This window comes from Protopterus annectens, chromosome 7.part0, assembly GCF_019279795.1.
Source record: "Protopterus annectens isolate FY-2018-M chromosome 7.part0, PAN1.0, whole genome shotgun sequence".
Classification (NCBI taxonomy): Eukaryota; Metazoa; Chordata; order Ceratodontiformes; family Protopteridae; genus Protopterus; species Protopterus annectens.
The window spans coordinates 1754170675-1754194124 of NC_056739.1; positions in this window are offsets into that span (position 1 = coordinate 1754170675).

The window sequence follows — 23450 nt, forward strand, 5'->3', positions numbered from 1 at the left end:
TACTCTCTGGCTAGCTAGACCTTTTCTGTTGTTTGAGACTTGGTGCCTTACAAACACAAGGTGCAGGGTTTGAGTCTCACAAGGGATAATTGTCTAGGCTTAAAATGGCTTGCAAGGGCAGTTAGCCTAGTACTAATCTATGAATCTATGAATCTTGTCCTGAGGTTTAGGACATATGCCACAACAGACACCTTGTGGGATTCACAGTTACCCTTCCACTTATCCCAAATTAAATCTGGAGGTCCATACAACAACTCAAAGGGTACTGTAAGCAAACAACAGATGGGGCAGATATTTGTCCCATTCCCTCTTAAACTGGGCATGGTCTTGAGTGTAGAGTTTAACCTCTCAACAAGACCATTAGTGTGGGGATGGTAGGGAGTGGTCTTTAGGGGTTTCACCCCACAGTACTTCCATAGACAAGCCAGCAGGTTTGACATGAAATTGGCATCTCTGTCAATCAGTATTTCTTTTGGGAAATCTTCTCTGCTGCAAATCTCTGACAAAGCATTTGCCACCTTTTCTGCCTCAATGGAGGACAGAGCCACTGCCTCAGGGTATCTGGTAGCATACTCCACTACCACTAGGATATACTTTTTCCCTGTGGAACTTGGAGTACTCAGAGGCCCCACAATATCCATAGCTATCCTCTGAAATGACTCCTCAATCACATGCAAAGGCATCAAAGGAGCTTTCACCTTGTCTCCTGCCTTGCCTACCTTTTGGCACTGCAGTACCCTGTTACATATCTGGAAATCACCAGCCAATAGAAGTTCTGCATACGACATATCTTTGTATGTTTTAAACCCATATGACCTGCAAAGGGAAGATCATGGGCTATGGCTAGAAGTGCCAGACAGTAGGCTCTGCCACTACCAACTACTGTATTCTCTCACTCTCTAGCCCTACCTTAGGGGTCCACTCTCTATACAGTAACCCTTTGTCCCAATATACAGATTTCCCCTTCCCTTGAGAATCAGGTGCCTCACTAGCTACCTCTCTCAGGCCTTGTAATGTAGGGTCTGAGAGCTGAACATGTCTCAACTTTCTCTTTGTAACCCTTTCAAGTTCCCCTTCCACAGGAAGTCTGGTATCCTCTGACAGCGGTGAATCACTGTCAGCCTGGGTACTACTATTCACCTCTGCCCTTGCAGTCACTCTGTCCAAGGGAACATCAGTACCCACAAGCAGCTGTGGCTCACCTTCAGTCTCACTACTACAGGGTAGCTTCCTCCCTGAAGTAACAACCTCACCAGTCCTGGCTGTAAGTGTGCAGTCTGTCTGCATTTCCCCCAGGCTACCAGACCCACATGCTTGTCTCCAAGCCTGACTGCATGTAATTGCATGAACACAACAGTACTGCATTATCAAAATCATTCCCTATCAGGACATCTGCAGTGATGTCCTCAAACACACCTACTTGCTTGATTCCTTTTCCACCCTCCCAGTCAAGGTGAACCATAGCCAAAGGAATTTGGAATGGGGTCCCTCCTAAATCTCTGATTGGAGTAGACTACCCAAGCAAGTAATGCTCCTCTTTAACCATTGCAGGCTTTACAATGGTTAGGTTAGAGGCTGTGTCTCCATTAGCAATGACCTCTTTCCCATTCTCTAAAATAGAATATAACTTCTGGTGGCAGTTTGGTACCCTTGTTGCCTTGAGACAACTTACTGTTGCCATTTTGTCATTCCCACTTACTGGCACTCCCAACTTTTGTTCCCCATCTTGCCTCCATGGACATCTATATGCTACATGTCCTCACTGGTTGGATTTAAAACATTTAACCCTTGGTCCTGGACATGTACCTGGACTAGTGGCTTCCCCTGCTACTGGCAGACTCTGTTGGTGCAGTCTGAGCTGCCCTCCATGGGTTCCTTTAGACCCATGAACAGCACTGGGTGTCCCTGCCCTGTGCAGTGATGCCCTGCTTGTTAGGTATAGGTCTCCCCTCTTCCCCAACTCATCTACAGTAAGGCATTATCTATCAGCTAACCAGATTCTCATGTCCTCAGGCAAAGTGCTAAGTGCTTATTCCCTCAAAAAAAGGTCTGCCAGCCCTTCAAACGTGGTGACCTAACATCCACTCACCCATCTATAAAAATAAGTGCTTAGTTCAGCAACATATTCACACACACTTTCATCCGCCTTGTGTCTATGCTCATGAAACTTTTTTCTATAATTTTCAGGTGTTAACTTAAAAAATTCTAGCAAACAATTCTTTACTGCATTATAATTGAAGCAGTCATTGTCAGTTTGGACATTACAGTTACAACTTTACCATGGAGTAAAGCGGTCAGGAACTGTGCCCAGAGCCCTTGGTCAACATCATACTGTTTACATACCCTCTCAAACATATGAATGAAACTATCAAAATTATCCACCTCTGTAAATTGTGGAAGACATTTACTGACCTTTGTTGTTTCTGGGGTTCAGTTACTCCCTTCCCCATTACCTTCATGACTCTGGTGAAGAGTCAGCATCTCCTTTTCATGTTGCCTCTGCCTCTCCTTCTCCTCAGCATCCAGGTGTCACAGTCTGTAATTTTCCTCAGCCTTTAGACATTGCAGTTTCTAATTTTCCTCAGTCTCTAGATGCCTCAGTCTCTCTGTTGCTTCTATTTTCAAACACTTGACCTCTAGCTCAAGTCTCTTTATCTCCAGATGGATTTTTAAGTCCTCTGTGGAAATGTTGAGCTGTCCATTTTCTGAGAGTTGTAAATCTCCACAGCCAGTTTGATTGTTCTCCTGGTTGCTATTCTCTGATGCAGCTGTGACTAAAGCTGCAATCATATCTGCTTTAGCCAGGTTGGCATGCACCAGTCCTTTAGCCTTGCACATCTCAGCCAACTGGCTCCTTGTCACCTTGTCATACTCCTCTACTAACATGTTTGTCTGCTCTCCCTGACTAATTAAGCTACCAAAAGACATACAACAATTGTGATATGAACTCTGAATGTTCACTGCATGGCTGATTAAGAGTACAAACACCTTCAATGATTACTGAACACAGGCTACAGGAATTCAATATCCACACCACCACTACAAGCCAATTAATATGTGATGTGGCTAACTCACCACTATCAACCAATTAATATGTGATGTGGCTATTCCACCACTGCCAAACAATTAATATGTGATATCCCTGCACTGGCCCAGTAATCAAGGAGCCTCAATCCTCACCACTAACACCAGTGAGGGACATGCACATTGGAAGGATGACAAGTAGACACACAGTAAAGTACTATTTCTCTTAAGAGCACACAGATATCAAAGTCAGTCTGGGGATAGTTTCTCCCTCTCTCTCCAGATCCCCAATAAGACTCCCCACTGGAACAGCTATGGGGTTAAGATCTCAGCCTAGTGGTCAAGCCAAAACCTCTAGCACCCTCTCTGTCCAACTAGTGCTTCATGTCCCTGCCCAACTAGATGAGAAACACACACTTTGAGATTTGATTTATATACAAATGCACAGGCACTCCTGGGGAAGGCTGGCACAGGTTTACTAGTATGCCCCCTTCTGCCCTGGCTATATGGTAGTACCAGCTGCCACCAACCACTCTTTATCAGCTACTATAAGGCCCTTCCCATAGGGTGAACAATTCTACTGTGTAATGTTACTGTTATCCAAATGGTAAGTGTGTCCAAGACTTTAAGGCTATTTAAGAGTGGCATGTACAGTGTCACCAATTACATATGCAAGTACCTAAAGAGTTTAAATATCTCTATACAAACCAGCCACAATTAAAAGGTTTAAATATATTTAATAATAGATTAAAGCACAAAACGATGCTCAATAACTCAACACAATGACAGAGTTCAGAATCACAGGAAAAAATAACATTGCAGGACAGTCTCACATAAATACAGAAAACTTCTAAACTAATCTTTCTCTATTCCCCTAGCTATCTCAAGAGAAATCACTGTAGTCTAGTACTTACTATTAACAAGGCAGATGCAAGTGCTGAATGGATGTTTCTAGGTCCAAAGACAAATACAAAATGCACAGACTTTATCTCTGAGATAGTTCTTAAATTACTATCAAACATTTCTGCTGGGTTATCTCAAATTGCATCATTCTTATCACCTCTGCCTTTAGTTCCCAGGCTAACAGGAACTTAAAATATAACACTTCTATGTTAAAAATACTTACCTTTCAGAATTTTGCCTAAAACTCGAAGTTGTAAAACTATTAAACACTTTTACCTTGGAAACCTGTAATTATTTCTGTTTCCAGACAATAGAAATAATTTCTAGCTGCAGTCTGTCTCCAAGCTAAGATAAACACCATCATAAAGAATTCAAGTTATTTTCTTAGAGTTTTGCTCTTTTTCAGTAAGGTGTACTGTGTTTACATTTCTGAAGCTGAGCACATAACATACAGTTTACTTACATTTGTAAGACAAGCATGTAAATTCATATTACTATTTACAAATTATATAGAATTATTTACAAAATTCCAGCTAGCTGGGCTGGCAGCATTCAGAGCCTAATACACACTAACAGTACCTCTGTGCTGCACAATAAATGTTAAAACCTAACAGGATTCTAATCATACTCTGCCAAAATCACTGTCTAGTATAGCAGACAGTTACACAACCTTATATCACAATATACATTTTGCTCAGTATGCACCAAAAGCAACATTATTTTTTCCAACACAAATTAAAGTGCATAGTAAGGTGAAACAAGCTGAAAATAATTTGCAAACCAGGGATCTTACAGTAAAAAACAATGTACACTAATACTAAAGACCTGATAAAACAGTGTTTGCCACTATAGTATTGAATAAAATAAAAGAAGTCTTCAAAATTTCACTGATAATCTTGTTTTACACTTTACAGTGGCATAATTACTTTCACTTTATAGCGATAGCAAACAAACATACCCTATTTAAATCAAAGTAGGAAGCAATGTTTCACATTATAGTACTGAATTAAAAAATGTACACACTTTGTCTCCAAGACACAAAATATCAACAGCTTTATTTCCAGCTACATAGCAAAAGATACACTTCCTCACTAGCATTAATTTTAGATGTTTTAAAATGTTATTGAAATGCTGCTAATTAGTGCAACTAATACATTCATTACTTACCCATTAGCATTGTCAATGCTTAAAGATCAGTTTGAAGTATGTGCTACAACATTATGGTAACTGTCAATTATCTCTGCTGAAAGATCTGTTTGAAGTTTTGATTATTTTGCACACTACTTGTAAATGAGTTCCAGGAGAACAGTATATTGTTACACATACATGCAAGCCAATGCACAAAAAATGAGAGAATGAAACATGGAGTCAGAGTACTTTCTTTTGCATTATTAAGGACAGATCCTCAAAAAACCAAGTTGGGGTTATTGTTCTACCCCTGTAGGCCAGTAAGGTATCCTCCCAGTTGGCCTCTCAAAACTTTGTTGGACAGACTGGGAGGATTTATTATTATGGTCTGATCCAAAGCTGGTAAGATTGACATGCTAGGTGGCTGGCTGTTACCATTTTTACAATCATGGATAAAATAGCTAGGATTGCTGGATATCCCAATGATTAATCTAAGGAGAAATAACCATGGCAAGCTGATAGCAATGCCATCTGAGTACTGGATTATTGAAGATGTATTGTATTGTATTTTCATAAAAAATACTGCTATGTACACATTATTTGGTCATACATTGCCATGAAGAGACCATGGCAAAGGAGTGGAGAGAAGGAGGTATTAGAAGGAAAAGGAGAGCTATCCATAAGAAAATTAAAAACAAGCTGTGCCAATATGGGGGCTCTATAATTTCACACAAGTAGTTAACAGACAAAGGATGCAGGGTTGTCTCAGGGTATCAGAGTACCTCTCAGTGATATAGACAAAAATATTTTAATGTGGACATATCTACTACCATGGAACATATCTTATCTGACAGGCTGTGTGGTGGTTAGAAAGGAAAGGAGGAAAAAAAATTGCAAAACAAGACTAGCAGTTTGTTGGGTGGTGTCAAAAAAGAACAGCAGCAACAACTAAACATGCAACAGCATAAGTGTCATCCATTTGGGATGACCCAGGGTCTCCCAGTAAGCAGACTGGAAGGCATGGACCTGGTGGTAAGTAGCTTTGGCATGGAACCAACCAGCAACAAAAGATGAAAGGCAAGGACGAGTCATAAGACTGGTGAGAAAGTTATAGCCTAGTCATGATAGAAGACCATGAGGGACCTATGAACGTGTCCACGAAGGGCCAGAAAAGGTTCATAGGTTCATAGGGAGATACTAGGCTATTGGCCCTAGGGCCTATATAAGCCTAGCCAAGAAGGTACCCTGGCTTTCACCACCCAAGAAAATTATTTTCCTGTGCCACTGTCGAGCAGAGCCACAGAAGTGATCCCTGGGGTGAATTTCCTATTTCCCATCCAGTCATCAAGATTTTCTTGAAGAGTGCTAATGAGGAGCAATGTTTGATATAGATAAGTAGTTTGTTCCAGAGTATGGGAAGTCTCTGGGACAGGAATCTATCCCTCCAGCATGTTCTGTTTATTGTGGTGACAAGGTTTAAGTCCCTAGAGCGTGTAGCTCGGAGGGATTGGAATTTCTTTAAGTGGAACATGTCCAACAGCTCTGGGTTTGACATAGCTTTGTATGTTAGGCAGAGATCGCCTCTGAGTAGGCGATATGTGACAGAGTAAAGTTGGAGATTTTTGAGACGGTCTGCATAGGGCACCTGTTTGAGGCCAGTAATCCTCTTTGTGAGGTATTTCTGCGGTCTTTTCAGTTGTTGTAGATGTCTTGTGAGGTACAGACCAAAAGGGGCATTGTACTCTATAATGGGTCTAATGAATGATGAGTAGAAGGGAACAATGACCTCTTTTTTCCTGGATGAGAAACCTTTTGTGATGAGGTGTGCCACGTAGAAGGATTTCCTGACTACTGTGGCAATGTGATTATCAAAGGAGAGACTACTGTCCACCTGTGTCCCAAGGTCTCTTATCACACTTTTAGTGTTAAGTTTACTACCACCTATGTATTAGTTCATGGGTACAGAGTTTTTACCAAATGGGATGACAATGCACTTTTTGGCATTGAGCTTGAGGCCATGGCTTTGACACCAGGCATCTATCTCAGTGAGGCCCTTTTGTAAGATGTCCACATTGTTAGGAGTTTTGATTATTGCTCCTAGTTTGCAGTCTTCTGCAAACTTCATTAGCCAAAGACCTTCTGTGTTAGCCTATACTTCAGAGAAGTAGATACCAAACAGGAGAGGACCCAGGACTAAACCCTATGGTATTCCACGTGTCACCGGTCTGAAGTTGGATTTGGAGTCTACTACTTTCACAGTGTGGTTTCTGTCAGTGAGCCAGTTGGCAACCCATCTTGTGACATAGGGATTTATACCTAGTTTAGTGAGTTTATCTATAATTCCAGAGTGGGGGATGGTGTTGAAAGCCTTGGCAAGATCTATATAGGCTGTGTGAACCACCTTACCCTCGTCTACGGCTTTAGTGACTGCTTCAAAGAAGTCTATCAGGTTTAGGAGACATGATCTGCCTTTTACAAACCCGAACTGAGTGGGGTCCAGAGTTTGGAGAATACCCATGTCTTCGTTTATAAGTTCCATGATGATTCGTTCCATGGCCTTGCAGACTAGGCTCGTCAAGCTAATGGGGCAGTAGTTCCCAGGGTCTGTGGTGGCTCCCCCTTTGTGGAGTGGGATAACCATTGCTGTGCACCATTCAGTGGGCACAAAGCCTGAGGTGAGGCTATGATTGAACATGGTACTTAGGTGGGGTACCAGTTCGCTCTGTAGTTCATGTGGAATACAGCCTGGGATGTTGTCATGTCCCATGGATGCTGTGTTCTTGACTTTGGAGCGTGTGGTTTTTACCTGTGCAGTCACGATTACAGGAACTTTGCATTCTTCCAGTATAGAGATGGGCCCTTTGGGGGTGAGAGGGGGGTAAAATTAGCACTGAACCTATCTGCCACGATGCTGGCAACATCAGTTGGTTCTGTATATTTAGTGCCATTGTGCTGTAACTCAGCGCAGATCTGAGTGTTGCCATTGAGATTCTTGACATAGCTATAGAATGCTTTGTGGTTGTCTTTAGAATCAGTGGCAATTTTGTTTTCATAACTAGCTTTGGAGGATTTTATGAGGGATCTCAGCTTCTTACTGAGTCTGACGAGGGAGTTCCTCCAATCATGGGATTTTACTCTTTTTTGCAACAGTTTCTTTCTTCTGTTGTAGAGTTTGTTTATGGTAGAGAACCACCAGATTGGCTTAATTTTTTTGGAGGATAGCATCTTAGTTCTGTTATGGATAGCACAATCCATGCACTCGTGTAAGTGCTTATAAAGTGCAATTGTGTAGGATTCAGCAGTTGTACCTCTATTGTCCGTCTGCATGGGTGTCGTGAAGTTTGCCACTTTTGTCTTAAGAAGTGTGAAATTGGCTTTGGAGAAATTTTTTAGGGTAGTTTCCCTAATGGGGGGTGGGGACGGGATGTTGATGTCTAGCTTGTGGTCGATCTGATCAATGAGGAATTGACCTTTGGTGTGGAACACCGGTCGCTCATGTTAGTAATGACCAGGTCTAGGATATTGCTACCCCTGGTAGGGGTGTGGATAAGTTGCTCCAAGGCGTTGAAATTTATGAATTCCAGAAAACGTTGAACAAAAGAGTTGGTACATGAGTAGTTTTCCCAGTTAATGGTGGGGTAGTTGAAATTTCCTATTATTAGGGTGTTGGGTTGTACTCTAATATTTTCCAGTGTATCTAGAAATGATGAGTGGGAATCCTGGGGAATGGTGGGGGATCTGTAGCAAGCTACAATTTGAATTGTGATCTTGCCCAGAGTTAGTTGCACTTGGATAATCTCGGATGCATTATGCTGAGCAACTAGCCTGGAGGTGTGGGTATCCTTAATAAATATGGACACACCTCCACCTTTAGTGTTTCGGTCCAGGTTAGGTGGCCGAAAGGTGTGGTATGAATTATAGCCTGGTAATGCAGGGCTGCTCTCTGGAACATTGAACCAGGTCTGACACTGCACAGATGTTGATGTTATCCATTTTAAGGAGTGCCTCGAGTGAATGCATTTTGAGGTTTAGACTTCTAGCATTAAGTAGCATTGCCCTCAGATTTTGCTTGCTTGTACCTGTTACGGTGGTGAATTTGTCATTTGAACCTTGCCTAAAAAAGGCACTATAGGGGTGGCAAGAGCCTTAGTCAGTATCCGGAATCCAAAGGGTGACAGGTGCAGGTCATCTCTGGCAAAGCATTGTGGTCTGTCGATCATGTCATCCCGGGCAGACAGATACTGGATTCTCTTAGAATGATGCCAGAAGCTTAGCCAATTGTTGAAGTCAATCATTTTGTCCTTGTACTGTGGTATCATTCTGGGTGATGGCAGGATGCTACTCAGGTCTAGGGTCATACCTGCCTGGGATACAAGATCGGAGAGCTCCTCTACGTCTCTTTTCATGTAGTCCAGGGAGGTACGTCTCAGGTCATTCACACCAACATGGACAATGACAGAGTCATATTTCTACTCGTTGTGGAGTGACCTGAGTGAGTGCGTTATGTGGCGCATCCTGGCACCTGTCAGGCAGCTGACAGTAACTTTCTCCTTGTTTAGCCTGGTGAGTGGAACATCAGTGTGCCTGACTATAGAGTCACCTATAACTATAGTGTTGGGTACGTTGTTATGCCTTATGGGCTGTGGTTGAGTTGCACACTGAGTTTGTGGGCTATGTGTCATTTGGGTTGTGTTGGGTGGTGGAGGCTGTGTGCATTTCTGATTTGGAGGTCTCTCTTGCTTGGGCAGATTTTTATTGAGAGTCTCCACGAATGTAGGTGTGTGTTTTGTGTTTCTATGTGTGTGTTTTGGTGGTGTAGGTTTTGAGGGACTATGTGATGAGTGTGGTGCAAGTGTTTACCCTCTTCTCTTGACTGTCTAGTCCAGTCTTGGGTGAAGAGAGCTTTGCTTCCAGTTTGGCTATATAAGTGCATCTCTCACAGGTTATAGTGTTGGGTGGTAGGAAGAGAGGGTTGTCTGTGTACAGGAGGCAATTGCTGCATTGCCTCAAGATTCCCAGGTTCATCAGGCTGACAGGAAAAAACACTGGGTGCTGACCCTTAGACATGCCTGGATAGGTGCTTATTTATTAAGTACTAAAAACTGTTTTCCTCTAGATAAGTGAGGAAAGTTGAGTGCTGCAGTAATTATTAGCTTATTTAGTGCTTATGAGTTCTGAACAAGTGCTGAGTTCAAAGAAACAGATTTGAGTGCTAAAACTAAAAAACTGAGAAGTTCTAAGGGAAAATTTGAAGAGCAGATTGTATGGCACTGTGCATAGTTTAACCCTAACTAAACAGCGATGCGTAAAGTGTATTTTTTTTATAACAGTAGGAAATGAGCAAACTGATTTAAACAAATTAACCGATTAACAAATAAGCACTAAAAACTGAGCCCCGTTTCAGCAGTCTTCAATCAGACAAGTTCTAACTGCACACTCCTACCACTAGGGTGCAGGGGAACCTTCTCCAAAAAAGATGGCCTGGATTAGTGCTCAAGTTATACAAACAAAGCTAGATTCAGCAGGTCTGAATCTAGTCTATGCTACAGCAAACAAGGCATACCAATTTCAGAAAGAAACAATGGAAATAAGCAGGCACAATAAGCCTTTAACCAAAAATTCCTAGCTCAGAAGGGCAGAATCTACCCTCTCCTCCCACAAGAGTGCAGACCACACCTTCTTAATGTAAAATAACTGTCCCAAAGCCCACCTGCTTAAACCAGAACTGATACACTTTTAGAATAACAGACACTAAGCCTTCAATCAGCAACTTCTGACTTAGAAGGATGTAAGCTACCTGTCCTGCCACAACAGTGCAGTCCGCAAACCTTCTTAATGTAAAGCAACTGGTCTGTGGCCCAAGTGAGTAAACCAAAAGCTTAGAATAACAGTTACAATTTAATCAGGCTACTAACAAGCAGTAATAAATGCAGCAAAATAAATGCATTTAAATACTTTTAAGAACAGGCAGCAAAAGCAAAATAAAGTAATAAAGTAGGAAGAAATACAAATACAGTAAACACAGATGAATAAAGTGCATTTTTTTCTATATAACAATAGAAAACAAGCAAACTGATTTAAAGAAATTACCCAGTTAACCAGTAAAAAGCTCAAAACTGAGCCCTGTTCTAGCAGTCTTTAATCAGACAAATTCTAACTGCACACCCCTGCCACTAGGGTGCAGGGGAACCTTCTCCAAGAAAAGATGGCTTGGATCAGTGCTCAAGTTACACAAACAAAGGTAGATTCAGCAGGCCTGAATCTATTATATGCTATAGCAAACAAGGCACACCAATTTCAGAAGAAACAGTTCAAATAAGCAGGCACAATAAGCCTTTAACTGAAAATTCCCAGCTCAGAAGGGCAGAATCTAGCCTCTTCTCCCACAAGAGTGCTGACCACAAACCTTTTTAATGTAAAATAACTGGCCTGAAGCCCAAGTGCTTAAACCAGAAATAATACACTTTTAGAATAACAGACACTGAGCCTTCAATCAGCAATTCCCAACTTAGAAGGATGTAAGCTACCTGCCCTGCCACAACAGTGCAGACCACAAACCTTCCTAATGTAAAACAACTGGTCTGAAGTCCAAGTTCTTAAACAAAAAGGCTTAGAATAACAGTTACAGTTTAATCAGGCTACTACCAAGCAGTAATAAATGCAGCAGAATAAGTGCAATTGAGTATTTTCAAGAAGAGGTAAAAGCAAAATAATGTACTAAAGTAGGAAGAAACACAAATACAGTAAGAGCAGATGAATAAAGTGCAATTTTTTTTCTCTGTATTAGGTAGAATGAACTAATGACAATAGACTGGGAGGAGTGTCACAGATCAAATATACAACAGGGGCAGGCAATTGCAAAGCCACCAAGTATAAGAAGAAGATACCAATTGGAGGGAGGATGGGAAACACACAAAAGTTGTTAGACTACTATTTAACACAGCAGGAATAAGGGTGGGATAAAAAACAGCAATTTAGCATAGATCAGAAGCCAGCAAATATATATATCTAAATCAATCAAGTAAAAAAAATAGGCTAATGCAGAACTTTGAAAGGAAATGCCAAAAATATATATATATATATATATATATATATATATATATATACTTATCACTTTATATTTTGAATTGTTTCAGTAGCACTTTCAGTCAGAACACAAGCAGTTTCAAGCAATGAATTCAGAGGTTAACATCAGGGAATATTAATTATACTAGCAAGTCTTGAGACACTCAGATAAAACACAAAAGTTGTTAGAGCACTATTTAACACAGCAGGAATAAGGGTGGGAGAAAAAAACAGCAATTTAGCATAGATCAGAAGCCAGCAAATATATATATCTAAATCAATCAAGTAAAACATTAGGCTAATGCTGAACTTTGAAAGGAAATGCCAAAAAATATATATATACTTATCACTTTATATTTTGAATTGTTTCAGCAGCACTTTCAATCAGAACACAAGCAGTTTCAAGCAATGAATGCAGAGGTTAACAAGAAGGAATATTAATTATACTAGCAAGCCTTGAGACAATCAGATAAAACACAAAAGTTGTTAGACTACTATTTAACACAGCAGGAATAAGGGTGGGAGAAAAAACAGCAATTTAGCATAGATCAGAAGCCAGCAAATATATATATCTAAATCAATCAAGTAAAACATTAGGCTAATGCAGAACTTTGAAAGGAAATGCCCCCAAACATACTTATTTATTTTTATTTTACATTTGTTGACCGAGAGAGTCCAACTGGATTACAAGTCCATTTTCAGTGAGGGCCTGGGGAGAAAAGCTCCAAGAGAACATTTTTTTACAAAACATAGTTTTAAGGACAGGCTTCTGACATACAATTTTCACAGAAGAGACTTTGACATACATATTAACTAACAGATAGGATAAATTCATTCTCTACAATATAATATTACATTTTTAGAAGATATTCCTAAGTTTAGGATTCCTGTGATGGATTTACTATCAGGGTAAAAGCAGAGAGACGTAGAATAAGGCTCCGAGAGAGCAGATGATACTTGCTATAGCTGAGAAGGATAAATTGATTCACTATATGTCTTCACCTGGTTTTAGTTGAGAAGGATAACAAATTGATTTACAATATGTCTTCTCCTGGTTTTAGCTGCTTATAGAGAGCTCAACATTGCTGGGGTAATTTTCCCTAACTCCTAGAAAGATGGGATGAGCAGTAGATTAACAGTCCTAAGTGTGTACAGTACTATGATTGGTTGGCTTAGCAGAGTTACTTAAGTTAGGAGAAGTGTTCTAATGAGACATTAGCCAGAGGGGATACAGGAGCACAGTCGATTATTTAAAAAGTTAGTTTTAACAAGTTTCTTGAACTGTGATCGGGATTTGTTGTCAGTTATGTGGGCAGGAAGGGAATTCCAGGTTTTTGCTATACAGCGGCTGTAGACAGACTTACCAGCTTCATTGTTATATTTGGTTACTTTGAGGAGGTTTTGTGTGCTAGACCTCAAGGGCCTGGCAGTTGTATAGGGTTGCAAAAGATTTTGTAGGGCTGGGGTGTTTTCAGAGTTATGTATTATTTTGTGGGCTAGTGATAGTTGATATATACTTGTCATATTTATGAATATACTTATTGCTTTATATTTCGAATTGTTTCAGTAGCACTTTCAGTCAGAACACAAGCAGTTTCAAGCAATGAATGCAGAGGTTAATAATACAGAATATTAATTATACTAGCAAGCCTTGAGACAATCAGATAAAACACAAAAATTGTTAGACCACTATTTAACACAGCAGGAATAAGGGTGGGAGAAAAAACAGCAATTTAGCATAGATCAGAAGCCAGCAAAAAAAAAAATATATATATATATATATATATATATATATATATATATATATATATATATAAATATATCTAAATCAATCAAGTAAAAAAAAAAAATGGCTAATGCAGAACTTTGAAAGGAAATGCCAAAAAAAAAAAAAAAAAAAAAAAATATATATATATATATATATATATATATATATATATACTTATCACTTTATATTTCAAATTGTTTCAGTAGCACTTTCAGTCAGAACACAAGTAGTTTCAAGCAATGAATGCCCAGTGGATGTAAAATGCTGAGAATTTTTAAATGTAAAATTAACAATATATTAACTAGGTGGCATACAATCAAGGTATGGTCATGGAAATGGTACATTAGAATAAAAGTTGTATTTACCCTCTCACTAAAGAAGAAACCACAACATTTAATCAGTGGCTAATGGTATTTATCTGAAGAGGAGGAGGTGGGGTTGTAAGCAATGAATAGTTTTACTTTAAAATGTTTATTAACTTATGCTTGTTACTGCAATCAACATTATCAATTAGAATAATACATCCTGTACTATACCAAGTTATGCATGTACTACATTAAGCTGGACTTTCAGAATTTGCATTTGTACAAATGTGAAAAATATGGAAAAAAGTTTTGCACTTTGTTCTTTTCCTTTATTCTTACATGATAGACACCCTAACTACTGTATAATAACATTAGTATTTGATTATCATGTAGGTTATAATGTTTTCACTCCAATGTGTTTGATCACATGGGCTTTACCCTAATGACAAATTTCCAGCAGAAGTGCTTATATAAAAACATAACCCACACTATAATGTATTAATGTTCTAGTAAAATAAAATGCATCTACTGGCTTTCATTTTAGGGTTTAGATATTACATATTGTTTTTATGGAATTTTTTTTTCATTGTGCAGATCAGCAATACTGAAATACATCTCTGTATACAATAATATCTTCTCTTTCTCAGTTTCATACATATGATTCACTACAAAAAACAAATTGTTGGGAATTGCAGTATTCAACTGCATGCTCACCAAGTGTCTACTGATTATTGTTATGTCTGAAGTTGAAGCAATACTGCATAATTCTGTCCTAAAGTATTTTGTTTATTTTCAGCAAAGTCAATGAAAAGCTATAGCAACACTTCTTGTACATTAGAAATGTTGACTGGGAGGTAGCAAACATTACTTTATTTTTCATCATCAGATATTCAGATATTAGTGCTTTGAATACATTGCTATATGTATGTTGCATCATAACACTTCTTAGAATCTTTCTTTATAAATGCACATTGTCCCATGATGTAAACATATTTTCAACCACCAATGTATTCACACTGGCATATAGCTTATAGGCTAGAAAGCATATTAAGAACATTCATTCATTCATTCATTCATTCTCCGATACCTGCTGTCTCTAATTCAAGGCCAAAGGCATTGTTCCTAAACTACAATGGCTTTTACTAAAATAGATAGAGATAGAGAGAGAGAGAGAGAGAGAGAGAGAGAGAGAGAGAGAAATAGGTAGATAGACAGACAGACAGACAGATAATATCAAACTGAGTTGCAATGGTCAGAAGTCTTTTCATTTTTATACATTACTATCTACATGTACAGTCATCCAGCCATGGCATCATCTCCCTATCTCATTTCAAATGTTTATTTGCTAAAAATAGTTTAGCAAGTATTCACTTAAATTTCTATTTACTAAATTTTAGTGTCATATAATTAGTCTTAGATTTTTTTACCCAAAGTGGTATCAGTCAATGGTTTGATTAAAGTGCCCCCTTCTTTTGTACATGGACTGAATGGCAAAGTTTACATGGTAGCTGTCCCTTAATCTTAGTGGGATTCTGGGAAATCCAAGACACAGAGCTATTTCCACTATAGTACAGGGTGGTATTTAAAAACCTGGTACTACAGATAATACCAATAACGGGTCAATATTTGAACATCGACTTTTTAAAACGTCGAATGTTCTAATATCGACCCTTATTCAGCGAACGCTGACAATATCGAACATCGAACATGCAGAACAGCGAGTTGTTTCAACACACATACACACAACACAAGAACACCAAACAAACAGCAATCCACACACATACACCTAAAATCCTACATTTAACCCTACACTAAACTGTACATACACCACTAGCTATCCACTTACCTTAACCCAAACCCTACCCTAAGGTCCGTCACTATTGCACATTCACCTCACCCGCACCCTAAGTCACCTACCCCACCCTAACCCTCATGTCCACACAATTGCACACTTATCTGACCCGCACCCTAACCCTAACTCACCTACCTCACGCCCTAACCCTCACGTCCACACAATCACACACTTACCTGATCCTGACCTGTAACTTTCCACCACAGTGCTGAAAATAGCGAAGCCACAGGAACGGCCAACCAAATTCCTTCCCTAGGAAGAAATTCGGTGTTCTGCAGCTTCGCTATTTTCAGCATTCGCTGAATAGGGGTCAATATTAGGACATTCAAAGTTGTGAAACTTCGATGTTCAAATATAGACCCACCAATAACTATGTGTTTCAGTTTACACTGATGATTTAAGCTCTTCTGAAGCAAAGGCTTACAAAGTATATTTGGCATTCCTTTAATTTTGATTCAGAGGTGTATAACTTTAACCCAATGCATTTTTATTATGAGAGTTTATAGGACAAGGATAATAGGTATATCATAAATGTCTAATATGTAAATAATCTAAAAACTTTTTTAGTCATACAATATTCAGATTCTGATGCCTGTTGCATATGTGTAAACTTTTTTATTCATTTGTTAATGTGGTAAGCCCACTAAGCACAAATGTCTCATGTCACGAGTAACCTGGGAGCATACCTCTCAACCTCTTAGAGCAAGAAATCTGGACAATGCCATAAATAAAAGTGGGACAAAGACCCAAAAACAGGGACAATTTTTAAATATTGTTCTTAGAAACTTAGAAAGTTACTAGAATAAAATGTTTTGCATTAGCATTAATTTTCTGAAGGGTATGAAGTCTGAAACTCAAATGTCTGTCATTATTTTCTAACTTTAATCTTTAATGATTTGCCACTAATTTGCCAGGAAACCACAATTTTATGAAAACCAGACCAAAGATATGAGGCAAAAAATCTGGACATTCTGCAAAAATCTGGACAGATGAGAGGTATGATGTTTGGTTAAGAGACCTGCACAGAGTCACACTGTTTGGGAGTAGAGATGTGGGGGAATCAAACTCAAGGCAACATGGTAAAGATTATTGGTGGTCACAGCCTTCCACCTCAGCTATAAAGTTTTGGCATGAAATATATCGCACCACTGCTTGTATAGCTCTTATTAGCGTTAGTGTATTATACAATATAAATCAGAAAGTCTACAAACAGCACCAATCAGAAGACATTTTGGATAACAATATGGTTAAAACTCTGGAAAAATATGTAAATTCACTCATAGAAGAGCAGTAAATATGGAATATAGCAAACTAAATCCATCAAAGCATAATCATTGAAGGACACTTTAGCCATTACTGTATCACTTATTGTTTTTTTTACCACCTGTTCTCCATCCACTACTCTTGTAAAATTTAAGACTGAAAATATCCTTATACATCAGCTAGATCACCATGTTAGGCTAGTAGTATTTACATGGTTTGTGACAGTCTGTCTGGGGTATGCTGCATTACATCTGCTAGTCATGTCTCTTATTACAGTTCAAAATAACCCACAATCCATAATCTCAGTCTTGGGAAGAGAGAATCTAAATTAGTGTTTTGTCTTTTTTAGACCTTCACTTACTCTTGAGCCAAGGCGGCTGGGTGTGATTTGAGAAATTAATATACTCATCAAACAACAGGTATCATATATATTTTCTTAGACAGAAGAGCATTAGCCTTGTTAGCCTTACTTCCTAAAATGGGTGCTGAATTTAGTATGAAGGGTCTTAAAGCTTTGCACAAATGTTCATCAGTATGCCTAAATGTCTGACTCTCATAAATGTCTAATAAAGTCATAGGACCCAGAAGTGAGGTGGGCCTATCCCTTGAGTCTTTAATGTGCTAGATTACTTCTAGGCACTTTCTGAGGTGCTGTTTTCATTGTATGCTGTCCCTACAGAAGAAATATTGGCAATAAGAACAAATTAACCTGTGCTCAAACAACTATTTGGCCTAGTGTCAAATGGGCTACAAAGCAGCATGTGCCTTATTGTTAGGAAGAAAAAAGCATAGGCTGCAAAGGTAATTTCAACTAGGAGGTCAAGACAACTAGCTAGAAATGTGGTCCTTTGCTGTAAGATATGCACACTGGTAGTCAGATGAATATCTTCAACCTCATGAGTATGTTCCCAGTCTGTTTTGATTAGACACATTAAATCACCAGATCACAGGTGGGGCTCACATCTCATATCTTTCAAGAGGCATGGAGCAGAAAGGAGACAAGGGACCTAATGAGACATAATTTTAGGCAGACATATATCAATGTCCCAAATTTACATATAAACCATTGCATAACTCTAGCTTGTTAATGGCATTGTATGGCCATCTCACACATCTCAACAACCAAGAGCATAGTGATTTGTCCTTTCTGGAACATTATACCATGCTTTCTTTGTATGCTATGCAAAAAGGCAGGAGCCAGCTGGTTTTATGTTCTGACTTTTATAAAACATTTTTGTTTGATTTACTTATGACACAAGATATAATCTTCATTTTGAAGCATAGACTTTTTAGAGTACTTCTTATATTTTCAAAAGGAAAGAGACAGAAAGCAGTTGCATATTGATACTGACCCTAGTGTCCCAGTAAATACACACCACAAAGTTTTTAAAAACATTTTAGTGTATTTTTTGTATTTGTTCTCAGTTTCTTCTCAGTCATAATCAGCCCTCTAATATTTAAAATTACTTAGAATGTTCTCTTTTTATTTTGACAATGTTTGTGACTCAAGATTTGTAGCAACAAGAGACATGGGTATGTTATTTTGATGTTAACCATGCATTTAGATTGTTTTCCACCCCACCTGAAATAAAAAAAGACCACAGTAAAGAACTTCTCAAAAGCCGACTTCACACTTCTAAAGACTAGTGTGGTCTCCTTTAAGGCCCCGAGCGGAAAACAGTACTGTCAGCTGAATCACTTACAAATGCCTTCTACCAGCACCTGCAGGACTGCATGGATAAGGCAATCCCAAGCAAAACAAAGACTCTTTGTACCAAAGGCAGCGTCCAGTCTGGTGGACCCCAGCCATAAACAAACTCTACAACAAAAGGAGGAAGCTACTACAAGATAGAGCAAAATCCTTAAAAGGTAAGACACCCTTGATCACTATAAGTAAAAACTAAGAGCTCTCATAAAATCATCCAAAGCAAATTTAGAGAGAAAAATAGCTAAAGACTCAAAAGACAATCATAAGGCCTTCTTTAGCTATGTTAGAAACCTGGGAGGAAACTCCCAGATATGCTCAGAACTAGTTCAAAATGATGTGAAGATTACTGATCCTACAGACATTGCCAACATACTGGCTGACAGGTTCAGTGCAAACTCCCCCTCCCCAAAAGGAGAGATATCTATACCAAACGATTGCAGCCCCCAAACTTCTCCAGCGCCCAAGTGAGAACTGCTCTCTCCAAAGCAAAAACACAGCATCCATGGGACCTGATGGTGTCCCGGCTGTGTGCTCCACGAACTCAATGAGGAATTAAACCCACAGCTAGGACAGCTGTTTAATCAAAGTCTTACCTCTGGATACGCACCCAGGAGTGGCGCACTGCAACTGTGGTCCCACTTCACAAAGGCGGTGCCTCCACCGACCCTGAAATTACCGCCCATTAGCTTGACAAGCCTTATCTGCAAAGCCATGGAGAGGATCATAATGGACCTCATAAATAAAGACATAGGGAATTTGCAGACTTTGGATCCAACCCAGTTTGGCTTTGTCAAAGGCAGATCATGCCTTTTAAACTTGGTTGACTTTTTCAAACAGTCACCAAAGCCATTGATGAGGAAAGGCAGTCCATACAGCCTACCTCGATCTGGCTAAGGCCTTGATACAATACCCCACTCGGGTATCATTGAAAAACTCATCAGCTTAAATGTTAACCCATACATCACAAGATGGGTTGCAAACTGGCTGAGTGACAGAACCCTACAGGGTCAGAGTTGCTGGCGCCATGTCAGACTCAAAGCCTGTCACAAGTGGTGTCCCACAGGGCTCAGTCCTGGGCCCACTCTTGTTTGGCATCTACTTTTCCGAAGTACAAGCAAACACAGGAGGGTTATGGTTGACAAAGTTTGCAGATGACTGCAAACTGGGCGCCATAGTAGAAAATACATCTGACACAGATATCCTTCAGAAGGGTCTCACAGAAACGGATAACTGGTGCCAGAGCCACGGCCTAAAGTTAAATGCCAAAAAATGCATAGTCATACCCTTCGGGAAAAACAAGGTTACCCCTAGCTACCAAATAGGTGGCAATCCACTGAGCACAGAAGAAGTTATCAGGGACCTGGGGACCCAGGTTGATAGTAGTCTGTCATTCGACACCCATGTAGCTAAAGTAGTTAGGAAGACCTTCTACATTGCCCACCTTATCATGAAGGGATTCTCATCTAGATCAAGGGAGGTCATAGTCTCCCTTTACTCATCACTCATCAGACCAATGATTGAGTACAATGCCCCATTCGGAATGTATCTGACCCGACACTTGCAGCAGCTGGAGAGGCCACAAAAGTTCCTCACCAAAAGGATAAAGGGTCTCAAAAATCTGTCCTATGCTGCCCGACTGAAAGAACTCCAGCTCTATTCAGTCGCGTACCGCTTGCGCAGAGGTGACCTTTGCCTAACATACAAGGCCATGTCAAACCCAGATTTGATGAATATGCTTCACCTCAAAAATCTAGATCCATCAGAGCCACAAGGCGGGAGACTTAAACCTCGACACGGCTATTAATAGGACGTGCTGGAGGATAGATTCATCACCCAAAGACTCCTATGCTGTGGAACAAAATCCCGGTACATGTGAGGCAGAGCACCTCGCTGGCCTTGTTCAAGAGAAATCTTGACCAATGGATGGGAGATCGCAGATATACCCCAGGGATTACCTCAGTGTCACTGCTCGACAGAGGCACAGCAAAATAATGGGTATAGTTCCCCATACTAAAGGGGTGGCATAAGCCACAAAACGATGGGCTAGGCTTGTAAATGCCCTCGGGCAGATAGCCTAGTATGAACCTATGAACCTAAATGGGTGCTGAATTTAGTATGAAGGGTCTTAAAGCTTTGCACAAATGTTCATCAGTATGCCTAAATGTCTGACTCTCATAAATGTCTAATAAAGTCATAGGACCCAGAAGTGAGGTGGGCCTATCCCTTGAGTCTTTAATGTGCTAGATTACTTCTAGGCACTTTCTGAGGTGCTGTTTTCATTGTATGCTGTCCCTACAGAAGAAATATTGGCAATAAGAACAAATTAACCTGTGCTCAAACAACTATTTGGCCTAGTGTCAAATGGGCTACAAAGCAGCATGTGCCTTATTGTTAGGAAGAAAAAAGCATAGGCTGCAAAGGTAATTTCAGCTAGGAGGTCACGACAACTAGCTAGAAATGTGGTCCTTTGCTGTAAGATATGCACACTGGTAGTCAGATGAATATCTTCAACCTCATGAGTATGTTCCCAGTCTGTTGATTAGACACATTAAATCACCAGATCACAGGTGGGGCTCACATCTCATATCTTTCAAGAGGCATGGAGCAGAAAGGAGACAAGGGACCTAACGAGACATAATTTTAGGCAGACATATATCAATCTCCCAAATTTATATATAAACCATTGCATAACTCTAGCTTGTTAATGGCATTGTATGGCCATCTCACACATCTCAACAACCAAGAGCATAGTGATTTGTCCTTTCTGGAACATTAAACCATGCTTTCTTTGTGTGCTATGCAAAAAGGCAGGAGCCAGCTGGTTTATGTTCTGACTTTTATAAAACATTTTTGTTTGATTTACTTATGACACAAGATATAATCTTCATTTTGAAGCATAGACTTTTAGAGTTACGTTATATACAAAGTACTTCTTATATTTTCAAAAGGAAAGAGACAGAAAGCAGTTGCATATTGATACTGACCCTAGTGTCCCAGTAAATACACACCACAAAGTTTTTTTTAAAAACATTTTAGTGTATTTTTTGTATTTGTTCTCAGTTTCTTCTCAGTCATAATCAGCCCTCTAATATTTAAAATTACTTAGAATGTTCTCTTTTTATTTTGACAATGTTTGTGACTCAAGATTTGTAGCAACAAGAGACATGGGTATGTTATTTTGATGTTAACCATGCATTTAGATTGTTTTTCCACAGACTGTAGTGGCATAATTTTGATTTGTATGACTTCCTGTGTTTCATAGCCCTCTGTTAGCAATATTTATACTCTGGCTATGGTTCAACTTGCTGTTCCATATTTTATAGGTTAAAGTATTTTTATACTTCAGCAATAGTGGTAGTTCACTATAGCATTCCCATTAATATATATGGATCTTTTTTTAGCTACTCCAATTACTGACACTGGTTGACAGTTGAACTCAAGAAAGAATGGTTTAGAATTCCTAGAGTCTCATTTTAGCTGCCTTATGCGAATCATATTTTTTGCAATGCTTAGAGGGATCTGAGAATCACACTTTCCAGATAGTAACTGAACAATTAGCTTTTTTGTTTAGATAAATCTAAATCAAAATTACGTACAATAAACCAATTGAGAAAGTACTATGTCTACATGATGTTTCCTCTGATGCAAGCTAGAATTTTATAGCTATATGTGTTTTAGATGGGTGACTGACTCGTGCTACATAGAAAATTTACACTGTAGTACAGTACAGAGTAGACATGCATGACTAAGAAGGGATTTACTGCATGGGCAGGCAGAAAGGTGCTCTTGAATAAGGAAGAGGAGGCAGGAAAGAAATGTCATAAATCAAGCAGACTGAAGTAACCTAAAGTGGATGAGAAAGTGAAATAGAGCTGTCTCGTGCCCTATTGGATGAAATGTATGAGAATGCAGGTGAGAGCTACAACAGGTACTGCTTGTTGCCACTACTGCTGCAACCTACAAATATATATATATAGCAGAGGTAAAGGAGCAATCAATGGGTGTCCATAAACCAGGTTAAGTGGGGTACAGGAAATTAGGAAAAGGGGTATAACAAGCAAAGTAACACACAGCAAGACACAGTAAGATAAAATTGTAGGGCACGTTCTTCTGTGCAGATAAAGTCATCCATTGTATGTGTATGTTGAAAGAAGGAGTAGGTCAGAATGTTGTGCAAGAAGGGAGAGAGGAAAGGAGAGGGTGGGTAGACACAGGGGGCATATGAATATACATGGAGCAATGCAGACAAATTGTTGAATGTACAAATAGATGAAGAGTAAGTGGGTGGTGACAAGAGTGTGGTATGGACAGTGTACTTAGCATACAAGGCGATACAGGATATAAATGTGACCCAGTAGGCGGATGGCCTGGGCATGAGTGACTAGTATGGGGATCATCCACCTCTAGTAGTCTGATGACATTGCTCAGACAGTC